The 24238-nt window shown below is 39.6% G+C and overlaps 1 protein-coding gene across 11 annotated transcripts in view; it reads right to left on the reverse strand.

Moving 5' to 3' along the window:
* The window catches only part of APBB2 (amyloid beta precursor protein binding family B member 2), a 360089-nt gene that overhangs the window by 253018 nt on the left and 82833 nt on the right, over window positions 1-24238 (reverse strand). For 10 of the 11 annotated variants that reach the window (XM_057729829.1, XM_057729823.1, XM_057729827.1 and 7 more), the window contains one exon: window positions 5911-6014. The exons of the other annotated variant lie outside the window; for it this stretch is intronic. The gene's annotated coding sequence lies outside the window, so the exon portion shown is untranslated. The remainder of the gene's footprint in view (window positions 1-5910; window positions 6015-24238) is intronic. 11 annotated transcript variants of the gene reach the window in all.

Here is a 24238-nt window from a genome sequence, read left to right on the forward strand (position 1 = left end):
CTACATTCAGCATGTATTGATAGCACCCGCTTCTCACCGTCAAGATTGCACAGGCCAAGTCTGCCCTTCCTTCAAAGTGCACAACTAAGCAGTCAAAAGAATAAGACTGAGGCTGAAGAGTATCTTTACCCAACTTGCTAGCAATCTAAGATACTAAACCTCAAAAGGGAATAACATTGCGAATCTTTGCGCAACTTGAAATTTATGAAATGTATGCCTGTGATGGACGGGACACTTTGTTTTTCCTGTAGAGCCACGCTCTGAGACCCATTCTCCTGCTGTCTCACTTCCCCATCAGGCCGAGCAGCAGCTGTGAGAATCAGTGGCTCCCTGTGCTTTCTTTCTAGGACACCTGAACCGGCCATCAACTGCGGCCATGCGAGCTGTTTGTGGGCCCTTACTTTACTCTTTTCCAATAATAGTGGCAGAGACAAGCTGTGAAACTTCCCCAGGGTTTGCTTTCCTTCCTCACAGCTCACTTGTGCTACTCTCTTGGAAGATGAAAGGAACCCTCTGGGCTTTGAAAGAGTTTTTCAAAGCCCAGAGGCAATGTTGATCTCGAGTAACATTTTCCATTTTCTTAAAAGACGTCATTTCCTACTCTCCTCCAGCATACAGAACATGAAGCAAAGCCTAAACTACCTCCTTAGAACACACAAAAGTAAATGCAGTAGTTACAAGAGAACGTGAACTCCAGTTTAAAAACAGCAAAGGGATGGGGATAAACAAGGGCTGTAATACTGAACTGTCAAATTGTGTCCTACAAGCTCACAATTTTGGCCTCCTTTAAAGAGTATCTGAGCAAAAGTGGCTCCCATCTGAATACAGGTATTTTTTCCCTAAATTCTCAGTGAACCAGGTACACGAACCTATTATAACAACCTGTTTTCTTCTCCATCCTCATTTTACAGATGCTTTCTTGCCATGAGTCACAGAGTTCATAAGCCAAGAAACTAGGGTACAAACCTAGGCGGCCTGACCCCAGGGGTCTCCCATAATCTGCCTGAATCAGAAAAGTACTTCTGTTTGTTGTCTAAATCTGAAACCAGCCAGGACCAACAGGAGAGACCATCAGCACAAGGGCTCCACATATTTTTACAAGCTGATGTCCCTACCTGCATAAATGATGGTGCAGTATTTTTTATGGACTCAAAAATATCATTTAAGACAGTTTTATACCTGCCACAGCAATGAAGCAGCAAGCACAGCTTTATAGCCTCTGAAAGGGCTTACAAGAAGCGCATTTTAGTCTCAGCTTCAGTTCTGGACAGCAAGTCACAAATTATTTTTCAGATAAAATGGCAGTTAGGAATCTCCTGAAACTTTAGAGATCAATCTAGATATCAAACTATTAAATAAACAAATATCAAACTAAAAAATTACCCCCTTTTAAGTTACGCTTGATATAACTGCAACAGAAGCTTTACATATTATAATTTTAAAACACTGAATTTTAGGGGGCAAAATATCTTAGAGATTATTCATCTTATCAATGCAAATTTTACTGAGCAAAGAGTTACTAGAGACAAAAAAAAAAAGTGAATGAGATTGGATTCCAGTCCTCAAGACCTTACAGTCTATTAAAGATTATGTAAATAACTATAACCCAATTAAAAACAATAAAAGATAAAATCAGTATATACTTTCAGAGAGATTCAAGTAGGATATTAGGGGAGTTTGACACATAGAAAAGATTACTTCTGAGCATAGCACAGTGGTTAAGAGCATAAATATGACAGTTATACAGACCTGGGTTCAAGTCTTGACCACTCCACTCCCTAACATTAGGCAAGTTATTTAACCTCACTGAGCCTCAGTTTCAAAATCTTTATAATGGGGCAATAACATCTACCTCTCAGAACTGATATAGGATTAAATAAGATAAAATACGTAAAACTCTTAATACAGTTCCCAGCACACTTCCAGGGTTAACTGCTCGCAGCCGCTTCCAGTCCCAGACCTATTATTTCCCCACCTCACATGTCTAGCTACTTCTCTTGCCAATGCCCCTTAATTGCTCTAGTCAATGCCCTGCTAGATCCTACTACCAACTCTTCTTTAAAGAGATGGACTTTGAGAAAATGCAAAACATGCCCAATGCCATACAGATTCCTGATTCCTCAGAAAATGACTGCCTCTTCCTCAGCAGGCCCACAGCATTTGTGAGTCCATCTTCCCTATCAGCTCACTGTAGTCAGATGGATACCGCGTGGGCTTTGAAGCTAGATGTATCAGAGTTAGAATTCTAACTAAAACATTTTCTAGCTGTGTGAACGTTGGTGAGTTACTTTCCCTGGAATTTCAATAATCCCTACCCTAAGAATTACTGTGCCAATCTAGTGACTCAGTGCTATGACTTCCACACTTGTTCAGACAGTGGAGCCAGTCTAAGGGCAGAATAGCAGAAATCTTAGTATACTTAATGGTACCACATGAACCAAGAATTATTCTACTAGGAGAAATTAAAACTATATTATATGCATACTGGTTCCCAAATATTATGTGTGTGTGGACACGTGTGTATAAATATACACACACATAACGTGTTTTTAAAATCATTGTTCTAAGCTTAGCAATTAAATGCTCGTTATTTATTAACTTTTTTTTCCATTTGCTAACTTAACTTGTAGCAGATAACAAAAGTTCAGGAAAATTTAATGGAAGAAAACAACTTAAGGATCAGAAAATTCTATTCATGATTTATTTTGAAAGGGATGGGTCAATGAATATCATTACTGAATGTTAGTGGTCAAACATTTCATTTGAGAATATCTGGCCCACACTGCTTGTCACATAGTACAAGCTGAATAAATGTTATTTTAATCTGAATTTGAAACTCAGATTAAGTTCCCTGAAAGCAAGAGCATATCTCATTCATCTTTAAATAATGAGCTCCTAACACAGTGCCTGGCACATGGTAGTTGTGCAAAAAATGTTGGCTTAATAAATGAACCTAAAATTGAGAAGGCATGCAAAGGTCCATAATACGTTTTTGCATCTCCTATTAATTTGGATTTCAATTTGCTCCAATAAATTATATTCCAAAATCTATGAAACATTCCTTCTGTACCCATCACCTCATCTGAGATATTTACAGTTTCTTTGGAGGGAGAAATACGCAGGTAGGATCCTTCCTTAGGCACAGAAATACTGATGAAGACAGCTAAGTGGGAGGAACATGTCACCTGCACTCTTATAACATAACAAAGGGACCAAAGAAGACAAGCTTTATACACAGTACCTGGCAAACACTGACATTTACCATTTTGAACACATATTTAGTCCCACAAGCCTCCTATTCAGAACATGTGTGGTTACAGCAAACACCACAGAGACTGTAGAAGGCAAATCCTAGTCTCGTCTCTGTTCACAGATGAAAAATCCGCAGCATATATTTCACATATTTATACTCCCTTCCAACTGAAAGTCAGGATCACCTCAAATTAAACAAAAAGATTCAATTGTTTCTCTTTCACTAAAAATGATATTGTAGACAAATATTTATTAGCATGGGAATTCATTATTTATTAAGTGGAAAAGAAAGGATACCAAATAATTTGCAGCATACACTACTCTGGCAGTATTAACATAAAAATAAACATATATATGTATTAAATAGGATAACAAAATAGAAGCTACTTTCTACTTCTCTTAAAATAATCCATGGCTAATTTTTCAAAAGTGCACCTACATTTTGTCAATATTACAGACTCACATTTCCAGAAACTCACTTCAAATACTTAAATAAAATACCTGAAACAAGGAAGACTTTGAAAACATATTTGTGATTAAGAAAAAACATAAAAGTAGAAGACAAATGGGAGTTAAAAGGAAGTGTGGTGGTTGCTTAGGGTTCTGAAATTTCCCTAAAACTGTGCACTAACCTCCCCCCAAACAAGTCACCGATTCATTCAAGTACCTCTTACAGTTTTCAAAGTGCTGTCGGAAACATTCTCCTGTGACTTTCGTACATTTCAGAAGGGACTTCCCTCTATCTCCCCCACCGGCCCGCTCCCCTGTTTACTTCCATGTAACTAGTTCTTCAGGACTAGATTTATATGGAGCATCCTTATGCATTATAACGACCTTCTTTTTAACTTAAATGTCAACTGTGAACATCCTTCTGTACATATAAATTTTCACCTAAGACATAAGGTTTAGTTAGCAGGGATCCTTCTGCCATAGTCCCTCTGGTAACACAGGGACTGTCTTTAGCTTACTATGGAGATCAAAAGTCCTGCTGATGCCTTGCTTCTACAAAATGGAAAAGTAACTGTTACAGCAGTCTCACAAAGGGAATAGCTGGGTGTAATGGAAGGAAAATATTTCACCAGGGACTGTATTAAATTTTAAAGAAATGCGACATTATTTGAAAGGTAGTTTAAGGAGCTCACTTTCTGGGGCTAAGTTATATTTCCAATCTAAATGCCACTGTAAATATTGAGATCCTAAAGCCCAGAGAATTAATCTTTTGCTCTTTTCATTCCACTTCTGTGGACCGACTGGTGACTTCCAACATAATCCTCTTTCAAATATCCTTCCAGGACGGAGTAACAATTACACCACATAGGATTTTCTTTATTTTAAGGTTAATATGTGAATATGAGGCTTAAAAATTCAACTAAGTATATTGCTATCATTTTTTAAAAATTCCACTGACAACAGTATTTCACTACTGCAAATATTTCACTGTAACAACAAAAAAAAACGTTTTTGGAGAAAATTTTCAAATTTTCCTTGCTTTCAACAAATTTATATTTTAGCAGAGACTTGATGGCTCTCAAAAACTGTTTTCATGGTGTGTATATACTCTGTGTGTATGTCATATTTTTCCAGTTCATCTTATTTAACTTCAAACCAGCTTCATAATTAAAGACCCTTACCTTATTATAATTCTTTCCAAATAATACACAATTTAGTTATAAATAAATTTACACTACAAGCAATATAACAATAAAATCTTTTGTGTCTTGTTTTAGGAATGTTTCAACTATCTCCTTTGTACTGTCAGAAATGTAAAGGAGCTGTAATACACACAGAATACAAAGTTTAGAAAACTACCCAGTGATTTACTGAGCAAACAGTTCCTACTGTCAATGATATTGCTTCTGGAACACACCAGAAGGGAGGTATCTACGAACACATGTGAGTGAGTGTGTGTGTATGTGCGTTGTTTTGCTTACATTCTTATGGGCCACTCATACTTCCAAGTAGCATCTACAAAAAAGTAGGGCCCATTTTACCTTTCTTTTCAAAAAGATTAGGGAATAAAAACTAACTTTATGGCACCCGACAATTTTTTCTAGAAGACAGTCAAGCCATTCATACAGGTTTCTCAATTAAACTATCTTAGAATTTCTCAGAAAGTTATAAAACAATAAAACTAACAGGTACATCAATTCTTCCAAGACCAAGCTACATGAGGGACTTATTGAACAAGTGACTCCACGTTTTATTTTCCTTTCCAGACAAGAAAAGAATGAAATGGATTACATTCTTATTCTAAAAAATTCAGAACCAAAGAGCTTATCTAAAAGTCTAAAACACCTGAAGCTCAGAAAACTGGACTCACTTTTCTGCCACACCATATTACACTGTCTTATCTTTAGAGTTTTATTCATCTACTGAACACCTGATAAAAGGTTTTAACACAATCTTGAGGACTCAGTTTCTGAAACCCCAAAGAAATGGCACACTAAAGAAAGTCATCCTAATCTCTCACAAGGATTTTAGCTTGGTTTTGTTTTGTTTTTAGGTCTCCCCAGTACCTTTCCATGTTTCAAGTCCATAAGAGCATATAACACTTACAAAGCCAGGAAAGAAACGAAGTAGAAAAGCCACAGACACACGGTTAACTTCCTGAGACAACTATAACAAAAATTTTAAAAAGCAAGTTAGAAAATTACTTACTTTTCCCAGGTCTTTGGTACAAAGCTCAGAAGGCAAGTTCCCTTTTCCCCCAGTCTTGTTAATTAATAGCAATCACTCAATGAGGTCAGACAGCCCAAAGATATCTAGAAATTGTGTAGAGACAAAGTGTTAACATTCAAAGTCAGATTAGAAATTAAGAATCAAAACACCCCACTGCTATTCAGAATCTCTGATGATTTAAACACAGATTTCACTAGAATATCTAAATGATGAACTATGTTAGCTACTTTTCTTTCAGACTAATACTAACAAGACTTGCTAAATCTAGATGGTGTTTTGACCTGTCATCTACTAAAGTTACTAAAGCAGGAACCAGCAACGCTTTTTGGCAACCATTCACAGTAAAAATGTCCTTCTCAGGGAGTCATAAAAAGCAGCTTAGGAGGGGCTTCCTAGGTGGCGCAGCGGTTGAGAATCCGCCTGCCAATACAGGGGACAAGGGTTCGATTCCTGCTCCAGGAAGATCCCACATGCCGTGGAGCAACTAAGCCCATGTGCCACAACTATTGAGCCCATGTGCTGCAACTACTGAAGCCCACGTGCCTAGAGCCTGTGCTCAGCAACAAGAGAAGCCATGGCAATGAGGAGCCCGCGCACCACAACGAAGAGTAGCCCCCACTCACCACACTAAAAAGAAAGCCCGCGCACAGCAAAAAAGACCCAACACAGCCAATAAAATAAATTAAAAAAAAAAAAAAAAAGGCAGCTTAGGAGGATGTGGGCTTCTAATTATACTGTGACTTGGGAGGGTTAGGTCTTCCAAAATCACACTTGCCTGCTCCACCTTCCAAAGATGAGCTCATCTCACAAACACAGAAGCCACTGTAAGTAGAAGTGAACAATAACAATTTTAGAAATTCATCAACAACTTGTAAAGGCCCTTCAGATGTATCCATCTAAGCACACTTCACTTTTGCAGGTGGGAATGAGAAGAGAGAGGCATATTAACTTTTTTCTAATAAAACAGAAAATTCAAAAATTCTGCATGATGATAATCTCACTTAAAACTTAAGTTACTTCCCCCAACAATCCTGTGAATGAATACATCGGTAATAACTCATTCATAAGATAAACGTGTTTAAGTAGGTATAACAGATGCCACAGGTAAACCATAACCTAAAGTCGGTGTACCTGTCAGGCTCTCCCACACTGAGCCACACATTAGGCGTAATTCTACAAAGCATGATAAACTCATTTAAAAGCTGTAAGAGACTGAGAATAGGTCCATTAGGAGGAGGCAGGAAGCACTGCCAGGTAAGCAGTCAAAATCCCACAGACATCAATAAGGCATCATTTATTATTACTGTCATTGTTACTGTTGCAGTTTAGAGTTACTGTAACTGTTACACTGTTATTGTTACACTTACACAGTGTCAACTCTTATGCCAGATTCTTCTCTAGGTGTTTTTACATGTATTAACTCCATTTAGGACAGAGACAAGCAGAATATCCCCTAGACATCACCTTGGTGCCACACAGTACACCACTCAGTTCTCCTATAACACTCGTGTTTGTTCCAAGGTTGATACAGTAAGGAACAACTTGAGTGTAACCTGATCTTCATATTGGTTTAGGTATGATTTCATTGCAAGAAACATTATAGGTAACAGCAGAAGACTGCACAGGGCGGACCCAGCTGCCTAAGGATATACAGAATGCACAAAACCCACACCTCAAATATCTGCCAGCGAGCTCAGTTCCCGCAAGTGTGCCGAGCCACAGGCTTCCACACCGGGTGCCCCAACTTTCCTTCTGATTTCAGGTAACCCTCCTTCCACCACCTCACAATGACTTACAAGCTGCAACCCTTCCAGGGTCTCAGTCCACAGGAAACATCATGACTTTCTCAAGATAAAGTGCCATACATACTGCAATTTTTATTTATTTACTTTTTAACCAAATAATATGTGTAAAACTGTGTTCCAAGCTTTATTCAGTTGCCATCTTTTTTGTTTTAATGTGTCACTGATAAAGGTTTTTGAGTGTTATGTCCCTGATCCTATTTTTCCCTTAAGCACTGGGGCAGGGCAGGGGCGGGGGGGGGGGGGGGGGGGGGGCAGGGTGTTACTGCACGCTTCTGCATAGCATGGTGGTTTTCAGAAACACATATATTGCATTTTCACAGAAGTGACTGTATAGTAACTAGTATTTAAGGACGCTTATGATTTTTTTTTTTTTTTTTTTTTGCTGCACCACAAGGCTTATGAGATCTTAGTTCTCCGACCAGGTATCGAACCCAGCCCCATGCAGTGAAAGTGCCTAGTCTTACCACTGGACCGCCAGGGAATACCCAGGATGCTTGTGATTTAAGCCAGAGGGGTTAAAGTACAATTTTTGTATATTTTCATTAGGTTAAAGAGGACAGCAACATATGTAATATAATTGTAGAAAAAATCTCACTCACATACTAGGTTTACAATAACCTAGTATGGACACTTTTAAGGGTGTTTCAATTATGTGAAAAAATTATTTATGAAAAGTTCCCTAATGGCTGTTGTCCCTAAAAGTTGTTAGATAAATGAGGTGTTACTGCACCATTCTGGACAGACCAACATGATGGTGTTATAAAGACAGATTCTTACAGACAAGAGGACTTAGCCAGAATTGCTAGAGAGGACAAATTGAATTATTTGTCATTCCTTGAAACCAATAAATTTTTTTAAGTTTATTTATTTATTTTTGGCTGTGTTGGGTTTTCAATGCTGCAGTCGGGCTTTCTCTAGTTGCAGCAAGTGGGGGCTACTCTTCATTGCGGTGCACAGGCTTCTCCTTGCGGTGGCTTCTCTTGTTGTGGAGCATGGGCTCTAGGCTTGCATGCTTCAGTAGTTGCAGTGCATGGGCTCAGTAGTTGTGGCTCTCAGGCTCTAGAGTGCAGGCTCAGTAGTTGTGGCACACGGGCATAGTTACTCTGTGGCACGTGGGATCTCCCTGGACCAGGGCTCAAACCCCTGTCCCTTAAATTGGCAGGTGGATTCTTAACCACTGGGCCACCAGGGAAGTCCCAAAACCAATAAATTTTTAAAAGATTAAACTTATCCTTTAAAAAAGTCCAAGATACACATAAAGATACATATAAAGAAGTTTTCCATTTTTAAGCAATTTTAAAATATAAATATTCAGCAATGGATAAACAGTTTTAAAAAATCTGTAAGGTATTTAATAAAATGAGAAAATGTTTTTAAGAAGAGTTCATTGGGAATGCACACTACAAGATGATATGTTCAATATGATCCCAATTTTGTTTAAAAGTATATCTAGGGAAAAAAAAAGACTAGAATGAAAAAAAAGTCAACATTTATATAATTGCTAATCAGAGATAACAGAATTAGAGTAGAATAATTTTTACTTTCTTTGCATTTTCTTGTGGTACCCAAATTTTCCACAATAATCACATCTACTTCTACAGTTAGAAATAACAACATGCTATGTAAAAATAGGACTAAGGCATTTGGTAGGGAAAAAAAACCTCTTTTTATCCCCACTTTAATTTTGAAATGTGAATCCAGCCAGTAGAATGAACACCAGCCCAAGAACAATAATTCAAGGGCAAAATACAGTCCCAACAGAGATGTTCAAAGTATATAAATCTGTCATAGAGGCCAAATTATAATTTGCTTTTACTGGCTAAAACAGTTATGGAAGATTTTTAATTATATAATTGCATATAAGCTGTCTTAATGTCTGAAAGAAATTTAGTTATAAATGAAGATATTGTGCTCTGGATAAAGCTCCTTTCAAACAAGATCAAGAGTAAAGAAATACAGGGAGCAATGGATTTGGGTGTGGAGATGAATGCCTCACTCGGGGAGTTTTCAACGAAAAGTAAGAAAAGAGAGATTGATCTCTACAACCTCCAAAAGAACTCAGATATATTCAAATGTTCCCAGTAACCATAAAACTGGACTTTGAAAATGGATTTTGGCAAAATCCATTTGCCAAAAATGGTGACTCCTTAGTCATCAGTCTGCTTAGTTTAATCCCATGCACTGAAATTGCTAAGAGGTGAATGGTGAAAGCACAATACTCTGAAGTCAAGGGCCAATATGGGACAATTTGGCCACCACACACCTCAGTTCACTTACCTGTACTGGCCAGCAACACATTTAAATGACATGCCCCTTTCCATTTTCAGTGTAACCTTACTCACACCAAGTACCCAAGAATTATTTGGTATACAGCAGTTGCTTTAGTACCACTCTCCGTTCTCAAGAATGCACTGAGGATTAAAAAAACCAGTGATTGTGTGTGTGTGTGTGTGTGTATGTGGTTTTGTTTCATAAAATCACAAAGCATCTGTAACATGCAGTGTATACATCTGAATAATAACCATATTCCTGCTGTACAAAGTATAGATATACTAGTTTCTGCTTTGTTTTGTTTTTTTTTACTTCCAAAAATGCTGACTTCAATGAAAAACAAACAAAAACAAAACCCTTCTGTTTCAAATTTGCTTTTGTATTTTTAAGCTTTTTCATAGCTTCCCTATCAAATGGAAACAAAGCTACTGGCTTCATGTTTTGTTCTGTTTCATAGAATAGAAAAGGCAAATGAACATTTTAATTACGCTGCCATATACAAAAAGAGATCACAGAGGTGATACTGAGTTCCAGAAAAATCAGGCAGTTCAAGTTCAAGATCAGACACTATCATTTTATCAAATGTATGTTGATTACTTTGGAAAATAACTGAAATTCTTGGCTTCTGTGACTCACAAGTGGCTGCCTATAATGCTGCACATGTGCACCTTTGATAATATGCAGCCAAACAGTATAGTCAGAAAGTAAATTCAGATACTACTTTCAATTAGGAGTGTTCAAAATAAAAACTACGAATTTTAATTTTTAAAAGAAGACATGCTGAAATATACATCCACCTATACACACCTCACACTGACTCTGAAAACACAGAGCACTTAGGAACTCTCAGTATGGAAACTATATTTCTTAAATTGCTCTAAGAATTAGCATATGTTTAGCTCGGGGGAATACGCTCTCTTAGCATTACCAGATGTAAAAAAGGGCAACCAATTTTCAGAGTCTACCTGGAAAACAAGTAGAAATTATTTTCTCAGGCTCTCTAGTCACTCCACGGGCAGAATTCCAACATAGTCTAAATTGGTCTTGGCACTGTCTCACCTTTTTGCATCACTGTGCCACCTCTGGCCCAAAGCCCAATGGACCATCACTTTCCATGGCCTCCTCCTCTCACTGGTCCTCTCCTTCCAACTTCTAAACTCCCAGTGACTCCACAGCAGAAGGTGGGGGATGGGGAAGCTTCAATAAATGATTAATGAATTTTAACTTTCTCTGGATTATATGCATTTTTAAAGAAAAGCTTGAGTACCCAGATCTTATTTTTATAAATACCATAACTCACGGGAGAAATAGTTGGGTCCAGGCCTGGGAGTAAGGAAAGTACACTATAAGCCTAGAATGTCTTACTATGCCAGGAAGCAAGAAGTGCTCAAATATTAATGCAGACATGACTAAAAGACACAGGAGCCACCTTGAAGGGGCTCAAATGTGGTACAATTTAAACAACAAAAGGAATGATAGGGATAAATTATAATACTCTCCATTTTAAAAAGGGAACCATAAATCCACAGATATTCACGGAAAGGGGAATCGTGGAAAGCTCTTCTTTACAAAGAAAGCCAGCTAAAAACACCAAAGGAACAGCAGAAATAGAACGTCCCACTTTGCAACCACCAAGGCAATGATTGATTCAGTCAAGGGTCATTAATGGATGCTAAAACCATTAGGGAAAGGGCTGCTGGAACAGGATACTCACAGTCTCAGAATATCACCCCGCAGATCACTTATCCCTTACCGAGGGGAAAAGGTATCTTTATAATGGAGAGCTCCGGCAGACCACCTAACCCAAGTGATGGCCGACATCATCAATTACGGGAGGAGTGAATGTCACGTGTCTCCACAGCCACTATGTAGTGTTTGTTAAAAAGCTTAATCCGTATCTTATCATAGAGTAACAATCAAACAAATCCAGATTGCAGTACTTTCTGAGACAATTATCTTGGAATTTTTCAAGATATCAGTGCCATGAATGACAAACATAAACAAAAACAGGATGACTATTCTGGATTAAAGGAAAAGAGACAAACTGCAATGAATGACTGTTGATGAAGCTTGGATGAGGAGAGGGATTATAAAAGACATTATTGGAATAACTGGGGAAATCCGAACTGGTATTATGGGCTATGTGGGAGAATATTCTTCTGCTTGGGAGATACATGTTAAAGTATGGGTTGGCCAAAAAACTCGTTTGGGTTTTTCCAAAACAGCTTTTGGAAAACCACAAAAGAACTTTTTGGCCAGCCCAGTATTTCGGGTAAAGGGTTATGACTTCTAGAACTAACTCAAATGGTTCAGCAAAAACGTTTTCAAGTGTATGTATACAGAAACAGAGAAAGAAGCAGAGAGAGAGAGAAAACAAATTTGGCAAAATGTTAGCACATTACATGGCAGGCTGGTTGTAACCTATAAAAGCCAGTTACTATGGTTACTTGTAGGCTGTGTCTATTCCATATAAAGAGAGATCATAAAGGAGCTTATGGTTGAAACCAGTACAAATAGAAATCGAGTCCACTGGTGTTAGAGCATTCAGTCCATTTTTCAAAAAATGTTTCCCAATTCATTGTTCTTCCGTAGCAATTATTGGTCACTAGTTGGGAGGAAGAAGGTTTAGAAAGAAAAAGAAATCCAAGGAAGACGATAACAATGGATAAAAATTAGGCACAGAAAAGTTCACTTCTCTTGAAGAAGAGGTAAGTCTCCAGGTCTAAAAAAATTGTGCATATTCCATCCTGGTGAGAAACCCTGGATAGGTGTGGACCTTTCCAGTGAGCAAGAAAGAGCCCCTTTGCAAGATGCATGCTGACCAAACACCGGCACCAGGGAAGCTGAGCACCTCATTTTATACCCAGCCCCGGCCAAGCCTAGAACAGAGGGGCACACGTGTGAATAACGATCCAGGTGGGCAGACTTGCGTCACAGACCTGCAGCTTTCAGCAGTTGCCTCTAACTGAGTGTGTTGGAAAGAGAATTCTCCTGCATCAAACTTGACCCTTTGTTTGTACTACCTCTCTTCTCAGTCTATCCAGTCTCAAAAGTGAAGCTTCATCTTTCACTTCAGTTCCCATTGGCCCTCTCTTCCTCACTCACATCCCTAGGGCCATATTGGCCACAAAGTCTCTCCTAGTGCAGGTAGAAACGGCCTCTCTTTTCTCTGTTTCTCCGCAATATTTCTACCTACGGCACTCACTTGGCACTTCTTAAATATCTTTGCCACACAGCACTGATTCTCTACTCACTGTAGGGAAAAGCATCACTATGTTCCCTCATTTAAAAAATCACTGTAATTCTGTGAAGTAGTTTATGTTATTTCACTCCTATCTATGGAAGAAAAGGATACTCAGACAGGTGAAATAACTTGTCCGAGGTCACGGAGTTGTGAAGGTGATATTCAGATCCTGATCTTCCGGTTCTACCCTAATACCAAGGAGCTTCAGATTTTATTTATCATTTTAAACACTGTCCCCTGTCCTTAAATCAAGCACAGACTCCCTGAAGGAAGAGATTCATTTTATCCAGCTTTGCGCTCTCTCCAGAGCCTAGCAATACTCATAACTCACGCTCACTGAATTGTATTTCAAGACTCAGCCCAGAAACCATTTTTCTTTCTGACTTCCAACCCACATTCCTGCAGAACCAACCACCCCCTGCCCTTGCCCTCTATATATTTCTACTGCAGTACATGCAAGCCTTAACCACAGGGTTCATGACTGTCACACGTGTGCCCTGGAACACAGTAGGCGCTTAATGAATGTTCACTGAATGAAATGTTTATGCATGAGACAGCTGGGTTCCTTATCAAGGCTGCTATGTCTTGCTAGAAAATTGACCTCATTTTTATCTTTATCGCATACTGAGGAAACTATTTTAAGAAAGAGTGACACAGGGGAGATGAAGAAAAACCGTCTTGGCCTTTGGATGCTACCCAGCTGCTTCACCTGCTGTCCTGGGTACACTGTGTTCTGGAGAAGTGCTTCCAAATTTTAATGGATACATAATATCATTCAATACAAATTATGATTCAGTATGCCTGTGGTAGAGCCCAAGATTCTGCATTTCCTTTTTTGGGGGGTGGAGGGATGCAAACAAGGGGCTAACCGAGATTCTGCATTTCTAACAAGCTCCCAAGAGCCGCTGACGCGGCTGATGCATGGACCACACTTTGAAGTAGCAAAAAGTCCTAGAATGTAATAGTGAAACCGTGCCCGTTTAAAGAGAAATAAAATGTAGACTAAATGACCAAATTCAGAATGTTAATGCTAGTTATCTCTAGGTTTCTTCTTTCTGCTTTTCTATAATTTCCATGTATTCTATCATGACTCTTGCTGATGGAAATAAAAACTTTAAGTGCTATATATACACACGCATAAAAAACTGTACATTTGGACATTTCTACTCTGCACAGCTACATCTTTATTTAAGCAACAAATATACTTAAAAGGACCAGACTTGGGAAATAACAAGATGGCGAATTTAGCAACTCCCTGTCTGCTCATTTTAACATGTAGATTAACATAAAACAGTAATTACTCTTAACAAGCAGTCACCACCACAAGCATTGTTTTTCTCAGGTTCCTTTCCCTTAAAAGAAAAAGAATCCATTTGGTTGGAAGACAATAAAAGGCAAACCAAATTAAGGACAGAAGAAAAAACAAGCAGGTGCTACACTGAACCTCTTCCAAGTGGGTCAACAGAACCTCATGAAGTTGAAACACAGGTGGAAATGGGTTTCTCTCAGCAGAGGCAGGGCGGGCTGGGTTCCCTGACAAGGCTAAGTGGAATAAATTAAAGCAGCACTCCCCGTGCACCTGCAAGTGAGGTGGAAAGAAATGGTCCTCAGAGGAGCCCCCTTCCAAAGCGTAACAAGCAGAGGTCATTAGGAAAAGGCAATTAGAGGCTGTGTGTTTGCAGAAAAGCACTCCCCAAATACCTGACTCTTTCTCTTCTGTGTGGTTCCAAAGGATGCCAGGTTTATCCTATGAGTTGCAGAAGTTGCAGCCCAGGCAGGTGGGTGCCTCACGCCCACTCCCATACCTGCAGCTATTCTGGACACTTTCCCACCCTCAGGTGTCTGTGACTCAGCAAGGGTCAAAAACAAAGGAGGTGCTCAACCACTGCTCCTGCGCAACCAGAGCGTTCCTGGTTCAAGTAGGATGAACAAGGTTCTGCCCCCCCTGTTTTCCAACCCACAGTCCTAAATGACTTTTTGCCTTAAAGAAATATTGTGAAACTCACTATGAGATTACCCGAAAGAATTGGAACTTAGTGTCCAGAAGGCTTATATACATACAACAAGACTAAAAATCACTTCTGTGTGTCTATGAAGGATGTGGTTTCATATCTGTGAAGTTTAGACAGGCTAGACATTCAGCTCAACTGAAAACAGTGAGTCACTGTATCTCTGCTGAATTCTGTGAGTCTAGAGCTGGATGAGTCTAGAGCTGGACCATTCAAGGCAAATAAGCATATGCTGAGGTATTTTTAAAATGTAATCACTTGAGATTTCCAAAGTAGCATCAAAGTCATCTTCTTGATGGGAGAAAAAAAATCTGCATCTAGTTGGACTTGCTTACATTTCTTTTATTGAAATTCAATATTGCTTTTATTTTGAACTACGTGGATGGTAGATTGCGGGGGGGGGGGGGGTGGGGGGGGCGGGGCGGCCCGTGGGGGGAAGCGCCATAATCTTCTTAGCGCTCCAAAGCCTAAAGTCTTAATATCTTAGTTGGAATTTTAGATTTAGAGGCTTAAGAAGCATGACAATCAAATAAAATGCAATACATGGTGTTTAGCTTGGATTCTGGTTTAAAAAAAAACATTTTTTAATGCTTAAGATTTAGAGGACTAAGCCTTCGGGAAATTTGACTATGGACTGATAATAAATGATATTTGGGGACCATTATTAATTTTGTTGGCCATCATAATAGTACTGAATTTACATAAGGCAGCTTCTTTATTTCTTGGAGAGGCATGCTAAAGTATTTAGGGGTAAAATGCCATGATATTTAAAATTTACTTTTAAATGGTTCAACAAAAAATAATATATGTAAATTTATACAGATGAAGTAAATAGGAAAAATGCTAATAATTACTGAAGTTAGACAGGGGTTCTACAGGTGTTCATTGTAGTATATTCTTTCTACTTTTTTCTATATATGAAAAATTTTAGAATTAAAAGTTTAAATTTATATCAAAAACATTTATGACCCCAGAGTCGATAATTTTCTTTCCTCCAGAAGACACTCTCTCACGCCTTCCACCTCTGTACCTTTGTGTATTATGTTCTCTCAACCTGGCATTTTTCTCTCTCTAGTCACTGTGCCTCTGGTGAAAGTTGATTTATTCTGTTAGGTCAATCTCGAAAGCTTTCCTAGCCTCTGCCCCGACTTCATGCATCCCCGCTTTTCTAACTCTCCATGACACTTTGTACCTCTCATCACACTTATCACATTCTACCCTGCAAGGTAAACACTAAAGCTGACATTTACTGAGAGCCTCCCACGTGTGAGGCGCTGTTCATATGCTGTCACTGAGGTAGGAACTGTCATTACCCCTCTTCACAGGTGAGGAAACAGGCTTCGAGAGGCTGGGTGACTTACCCAATTACAGGGTCAGCAAGTGGCAGTGCCAAGCTTCATTCAAATATTCAATACAGCCCATCTGCTTCCAAACTCCTGAGCACTAGTGTGCATGTCATTTGCATGGTGGCCTGACCCTTCCCTACTACATTATAACAATTTAAGGGCAGGTACTGCATCTCTATTCACTCAACCAATAATTGTTGAAATTATCAGGAAACCACTGCCCTATGCGATGGGGTAAAGTTTTAAGTGAAAGGGACCAGTTTTGATGTAGGTAAAAACTAAGGAAATCTGAACAAACTATGGACTTTAGTTAATAATAATGTACCAGTATTGGTTCATTAATTGTAACAAATGCACCATATGAACGTAAGATGTCAATAAGAGGGGAAACAGGGTAAGAGGCTTAATGAGAACTCTGTACTGTCTTCTCAATCTCTCTTTAAAACTGTTCCAAAAAAAATAAAGTCTTTTTAAAAAAAGGAAAAAAGAATGTTGACTATGAGGTCAGTTTTCTTGACTGGCTCATAAACTACCTATGACATCAATTCCAAAGAAGGGTGGTTCGGTCATTCTAGCAAAAGGGGCAACAATAAAACATGTGACTAGGGCCTATTTGGGGAATGAATTCGAACTAGGATCTCCAACCTAATATGTGGCACGTGTTTCTTAAACCTAATCTCATATACGTATGTCCTTCCCCTCACACAACACTACCATGCTTCAGGCTCCGCCTTTTCCAGCTTAATTCACTATGTTTTAATGAACATACCCAGGAAGGAATCTACCACATCTCCTACTTCTCTAAGTCAACTCAAGTTCTTTAGGTAAGTCTCAGAAAGACTCTAGAAAGTTCAATTTCTTTTTTAAGTGTTGGTTGGTTGTTTTTTGTTTGTTTGTTTACTTTTTCTTAAAGAATCACAGTTTCAAGTCCCATGCTCTACAGCCATCTCAAACCCAGAACTTGAGGCACCTACACATTAACATACTGAACCATCCTGTGCCTAATTCTTCCCTAACGGGAACTCAGCCTTTCAGATACTGTTCAGGGACTTCTCTCCACTTTAATAAATGACTCTTTCCACTGCATCTGTGAGATCAGCTACATTTCCACATATAAAAACCTTCCTATGTGGAGCTAGCCTCATAAATCACCATGAGTAACAGTTAAGTCTTTTTTCAGATCTAACTCCTGGAAAACTACAGCTCATCACAGATATGTAAATATTTGACAGACACCATTTAACAATATTAACCACAGTAATAAATTACACCATTGAGAGTATTTCACTGTTTGTCGTGCATTTTGGAAGTTAGTCTCATAAAAGTACGGTGATGTAGGTGGTAAAGATATCACCACCATTGTATAGACAAGGAAAACTGAAGTTTACAATTAAAGTCGGAACTCATTCAAATACACCACTGCGTGACTTTGTTCCACTGGGGATCCTCCAAGGCCTGGCTCAAAGCCAAGAGAGCTTTTGCTCTCTCTAGTCAGAAAGCCAGGCCCTCTCCCTGAAACTGTCCACAGTACCCGTCTCATCTCTGGAGGTGCTCTTTCTCTACAGTCCGTGTATCTGTTCACGCATCTAATCTCCTGAGGAGAATTCTATAAACCAACTCAGAACAAGCGCCCTGCCTCACTCATGCTTCAGCTGCCACAGGTTAACACAATGCCTCGCACAGCGGGTGCTCCCCAAGCCCAGTGGCCCACAACCTCATGAATGATTCTGAGCTCCAAAGCTTACCCACGGGCAAAAGCCACGGAACAAAAACACACCCTGTTCTGGTGCTTGAAAACTAATGGGAAATTCAAGATCACTTTTTTTCACTGACCTTAAAGCAAAATAAATTATGTTTAAGTTTTATAACATGTCTGATAACCATAAACAGAAAAGAGAGAGTTTTGTTTTCCCCGTGAGTCGTCAGCTAGGCCTCCAATTGGGGGCCAAGAACATTCACGGAATGTGCCACAGATCTTGATTTTCATCCAGATTCCAGAAAAGGGGCAGAAGAAAATGAGTTTCACCAGCAATGTAGTTGAATTCCTCCTACAGGAACACCCTCTACAAAATAACACCTAAAATCGGCTTGTTCATATTCCTTCCTGTAGACTTGTTGGCCAAGTTGACCATTCTGTTATTAGAACCTTGGATTCTTTAAGTCAAATGAACAGTCAAGTATTTTTAAAATACCAAATCGTTAAAAAAAAATTCTTCTCTGCCCTCTGGTACCAAATATAAAGGTCCTGACTCTGCATAGAGAGTGACTGATTCAGAGTTAACTGTTCCTGCCTTGAAAGGAAACCAAAGGCTTCCAGTACCCCAGGACATCTCAGAAGTTGCTGAAAGAAGCAATTTACTGAATAGCACTTCTGTGTCTTCAAAGTTTTAACATGTCCAACAGTCAAAAACTAAAACCATCTGGATCAAAAAGGCTGAAAATCAATGCTTGCTTTGTTTGTTTTTAACCAGAATAATAACCAAAACTGAATATAGTTCACCAAGGTATTAAATTTCTGTCTCACTGTATTTTTCCTTCTGTGTCCAACTATACAAGGGACTTTTTTAAAAGATAATGAAATGCTCAATTCTACCATCAATAACACATGTGCTTTGAATTTTTCAGGAATGAAAGATGGGATTGTGGGGCTCTCCAAACCCTTCCTTGTGTATCCAGTGGCATATGTTATAGGATTGCTCCTCTGCACTCATGAGAAAAGTGATCACAGGATACCAGAGGGAACTTAGGGAGGTGTGTGTATATGTATGTATGTTGTATGTGGGGGGAGGGGCCCGCATGCATGCACTCAGCTGTGGTGTGTCTGTGGGTGGGGTCAGGGTGGGGGAGGGCAAGGAACAGAGTTGGAACTCCTAAAAAGTGTCATAGGTGTCTCCTAAAATCTAAGATTCCACTCGCCCCTCCACTTTTCCTTTCTGTTCTTTGCTCCAGGAAGCTGACCCACTGAACAACACACTTGCTCAAAGCAATCTTGAGGAAAAAGAACAAAGCTGGAGGCATAACCCCCCCAGACTTCAGACAATATTATAAATCTACAGTAATCAAAACAGCATGGTATTGGCACAAAAACAGACGTATGTATCAATGAAACAGAACAGAGAGCCCAGAAACAAACCCATAAACTTACAGTCAATTAATCTTCGATGAAAGAAGCCAGAATATACAATGGAGAAAAGACAGTGTCTTCAGCAAGTGATACTGGGAAATCTGGACAGCCTCAAGTAGATCAATGAAAACAGAACACTCCTTCACACCATATACAAAAATAAACTCAAAATGGTTTAAGAACCTAAATATAAGACATGACACCATAAAACTCCTAGAACGGAACGTAGGCAAGACATTCTCAGACATAAATCACAGCAATATTTTCTTAGGTCAGTCTCCCAAGGCAAAAGAAATAAAAGCAAAAATAAATATATGGGACCTAATCAAACATACAAGCTTTTGCACAGCAAAGAAAACCATCAACAAAACAAAAACACAACCTATGAAATGGGAGGAAATATTTGCAAATGATGCAATCAACAAGGGGTTAATTTCTAAAATATTCAAACAGTTCATACAACTCAATATCAAAAAAACAGACAACCCAATCAAAAATGAGCAGAAGACCTAAACAGACATTTCTCCAAAAAAGGCATACCAATGGCCAAAAGGCACGTGAAAAGATGCTCAACATCTCTAATTATTAGAGAAATGAAAACCAAAACTGCAATAAGGTATCACCTCACACTGGTCAGAATAGCCATCATCAAAAAGTCTACAAACAATAAATGCTGGAGAGGGTGTGGAGAAAAGGGAACCTTCCTGCACTGCTGGTGGGAATGTAAATTGGTGCAGCCACTGTGGAAAAACAGTATGGATGTTCCTTAAAAAACTAAAAAGAGTTACCGTATGATTCAACATTCCCACTCCTGGGCATAAATCTGGAAAAGACAAAAACTCTACCTTGAAAAGATACATGTACCCCAATGTTCACAGCAGCACTATTTACAATGGGAGCAGTCTAAGTGTCCATCGACAGATGAACGGATAAAGAAGATGTGGTACATATATACAATAGAGTATTACTCAGCCATAAAAAAAGAATGAAATTTTGCCATTTGCAGCAACATGGATAGACCTAGAGAGTATCATACTAAGTGAAGTAATCAGACAGAGAAAGATAAAATAATACAGACTCACAGAGATAGAAAAGAAACTTATGATTACCAAAGGAGAAAGCAGGTGGGAGTCAGGTGGGGTGGGGTGGGGTGGGTATTAGGAGTATGAGATTAACAGATGCACACAACTATATACGAAACAGATAAGCAACAAGGATTTTCTGTATAACAGGGAACAATATTCAATACCTTGTAATAACCTATAATGGAACATAATCTGAATGAATATATATATATATATAGATCACTGTGCTGTATACCTGAAACTAACACAATACTGTGAATTGACTATACTTCAGCAAAAAACAAAAACAAACAAAAAACAGGCTCCCTTACCCTCTGGCTCCTGGTTGGGTTGGAACAACGGGGAGGTTCCACAGGAGGACAACCACAGCAGAACAGAAGGAAAGAGGAAAACGGCTCCCTGTCTGCAGGCCCTCGGGTCACAGGGTCTGCCTGGCGGCCCACTACACAGAGCTCTCTGCCTCCCCCCTCCCCCCTCCCCCCTCAGGCCCCCAAGTGGGAGGAGCTTGGCTGCCACAAGCCCCAGGGCAATGCAGATCTCAGGTAGCTCCCCTACATCCTGTCCAAGTTCCCAGTATGGAGGTGCCACCTGTTTCCCCGATGAGAACCAGGCTGATCACAAACCTAAAACCTCTGAATACTCACCTAACAAGACAGCGCCCTGTAATTACTACTGCTCTGATCCCACCTTTATGGCAGCCTTACATCAATTATGTCAACGAGTCCCTCGCCAATATTTCAGGACCTTTTCTTTTTCTTTTTCGTCTGCGTCACGCGGAGAATTCCCCTTCGGGACCTTTTATTTTATTTAAATCTTTATTGGAGTATAACTGCTTCACAGGATTGTGTCAGTTTCTGCTGTACAATAAAGTGAATCAGCCACATGTATACATATATCCCCTCCCTCGTGAGCCTCCCTCCCAACCTCCCTACCGCACCCCTTTAGGTCCTCACAAAGCATCAAGCTGATCTCCCTGTGCTCTGCAGTAGCTTCCTACTAGCCATCTATTTTAAAGCTAACTGTTTTGGCTCTTGTACTGACATGGTTTTTGGTTTTTTGTTGTTGTTGTTATTTAATCCACAAAATGCCATCATCTGGAATAAACTACACAGTACAGGAAATATAGCTTAAATTATCTTTTCTTTTTTTCAGCCTTATTGAGGTATAATTGACATACCAAATGGTAAGATATACATTGTGGTGATTTGATACACATATACATTGTGAAAGGTTTCCTTTCATCTAGTTAATTAACACATCCATCACCTTACGTATTTATCTTTTCTTTTTTTTTTTTTTTGGTGAGAACATTTAAATTCTATTCTCTTACAATTACACAATATAGTGTTACCAACTATAGTCACTGTGCTTTACATTAAATCCTTAGACCTCATTCATCTTATAGCTGAAAGTCTGTACCCTTTTACAAGCCTCTCCCTATTTCCTCAACCCCACCCCTGCAACCACTGTTCTACACTGCCTGAGTCCAAATTTTTCTTTTTGATTCCACACTTATGGGATACCGTAGAGTATTTGTTTTTCTTTGTCTGATGTATTTTACTTAGCGTAATGCTGTCAAGGTCCATCCATGTTGCCACAAATGGCAGGATTTCCTTCTTTCTCAATATTCCATTGCATGTATGTATATGTGTGTATGTATATATGTATATATATAACATCTTCTCATCTTTTTTATCCATTCGTCTGTTGACAGACATTTAGGTTGCTTCCATATCTTGGCTACTGTGAATAATACTGCAGTGAACATGGGAAGGTAGACATCTCTTCAAGATCCTGTTTCAACTTCCTTGGGATATATCCCTAGAAGTGGGATTGCTGGATCATATGGCAGTTCTATTTTTAAGTTTTTGAGGAACCTCCGTACTGTCTTCCACAGTGGCTACATCAATTTACATGCCCACCAACAGAGCCCAGGGGTTTCCTTTTCTCCACATCCTCACTAACACCTGCTGTTGCTTGTCTTTTTGATAAAAAGCCATTCTTACAGATGTGAGGTGATGATCTCGTGATTTTTTTGCTTAATCTTATTTTTTCTTTATTTTTTAGCTGCGTCAGGCCTTAGTTGCAGCCTGCGGGATCTTTCCCTTGCGGTGCACGGGCTTCTCTCTTAGCTGTGGCGTGCGGGTTTTCTCTCTCCACTTGCGGCGCGCGGGCGCCAGGGAGCACAGGCTCCGTCGTTGCCGCGCACGGGCTTAGCTGCTCCCTGCCCCCGGCATGTGGGATCTTAGTTCCCTGACCAGGGATCAAACCCACGTCCCCTGCATTGGAAGGTGGATTCTTTACCACTGAACCACCAGGGAAGTCCCTATCTCACTGTGACTCTGATTTGCCTTACCCTGATGATTAGTGATGGTGAGCACCTTTTCAGTATCTGTTGGCCATTTGTATGTCTTCTTCAGAAAAATATCTATCGTTTCTCTGCTCATGTTTTAACTGGATTATTTGTTTTTTTGCTGCAGAACTGTATGAGCCCTCTATACGTATTTTGGATATTAACCCCTTACCCGATATATGATTTGCAAATATTTTCTCCCACTGAGTAGGTTGCCTTTTCATTTTGTTGATGGTTTCCTTTGCTGTGCAGAAGCTTTTTAGTTGATGTCATCCCACTTGTTTAAGTGATCCTTTTTAAAACGCAAGTTAGATCAAGTCAGCTCTGCTCAAAACCCTGTCATCTCTCAGAAATGAATATTTTAGGTCCTTATTGTGCCCTGCAGTACCCTTCGCAACCTGTCCCTCACTCGGCCCCCATATTTTTTGGCTTCACTCTGCAATACTCTTCCCTTTGTTCCCTCTGCTCTAGCCTCAACTACACCTTTGCTGTTTCCCAAACATGCCAAGTTCACGCCCACCTGAGGGCTTTTGCTCTTAGTTTCCTGCACCTAGAATGCCACTGCCTGGGTCTTCATATCACTGATTCCTGCTCAACTGCAACTGCTCTAGAAGGCCTTTGTCCATCACCACCCCTTAAGCAGCCCTCTCTTGCCTCTAGCTCTCTCCCACCCGTTAATGTTTCTTCATTGTGCTTATTACCCCAATACATTATATATTTATTTGTTTACGGCCCATCTCCTCCCATGAGAACACACGGTCCCAGAGGGCACAGACCTTGTCTGTTTGAGTCACTGCTCACCCCCACTGCCTAGAACAGTGGGTGGTCACAGTCAGCACTCACTAAATCTTTGTTGAATAAATCATTTGGTTAGGGAAAAATAAAAAGGACTGCTGGTTTGCTTTCCTAATGACTGCAGCTCAACTTCCAGTGACCAAGAAGATATTCAGTAACCATCTTTAGAGATGATATAGAAGGGATTCTGTAAATCAAAAGATGAGTTTATGGAATAACCTGCCATCCTACGTGAGGATTTTCCACACTGCACATCAAAACCAGCAGAGTACACA

The sequence above is a fragment of the Hippopotamus amphibius genome, chromosome 3 (genome assembly GCF_030028045.1).
Source record: "Hippopotamus amphibius kiboko isolate mHipAmp2 chromosome 3, mHipAmp2.hap2, whole genome shotgun sequence".
Taxonomy (NCBI): domain Eukaryota; kingdom Metazoa; phylum Chordata; class Mammalia; order Artiodactyla; family Hippopotamidae; genus Hippopotamus; species Hippopotamus amphibius.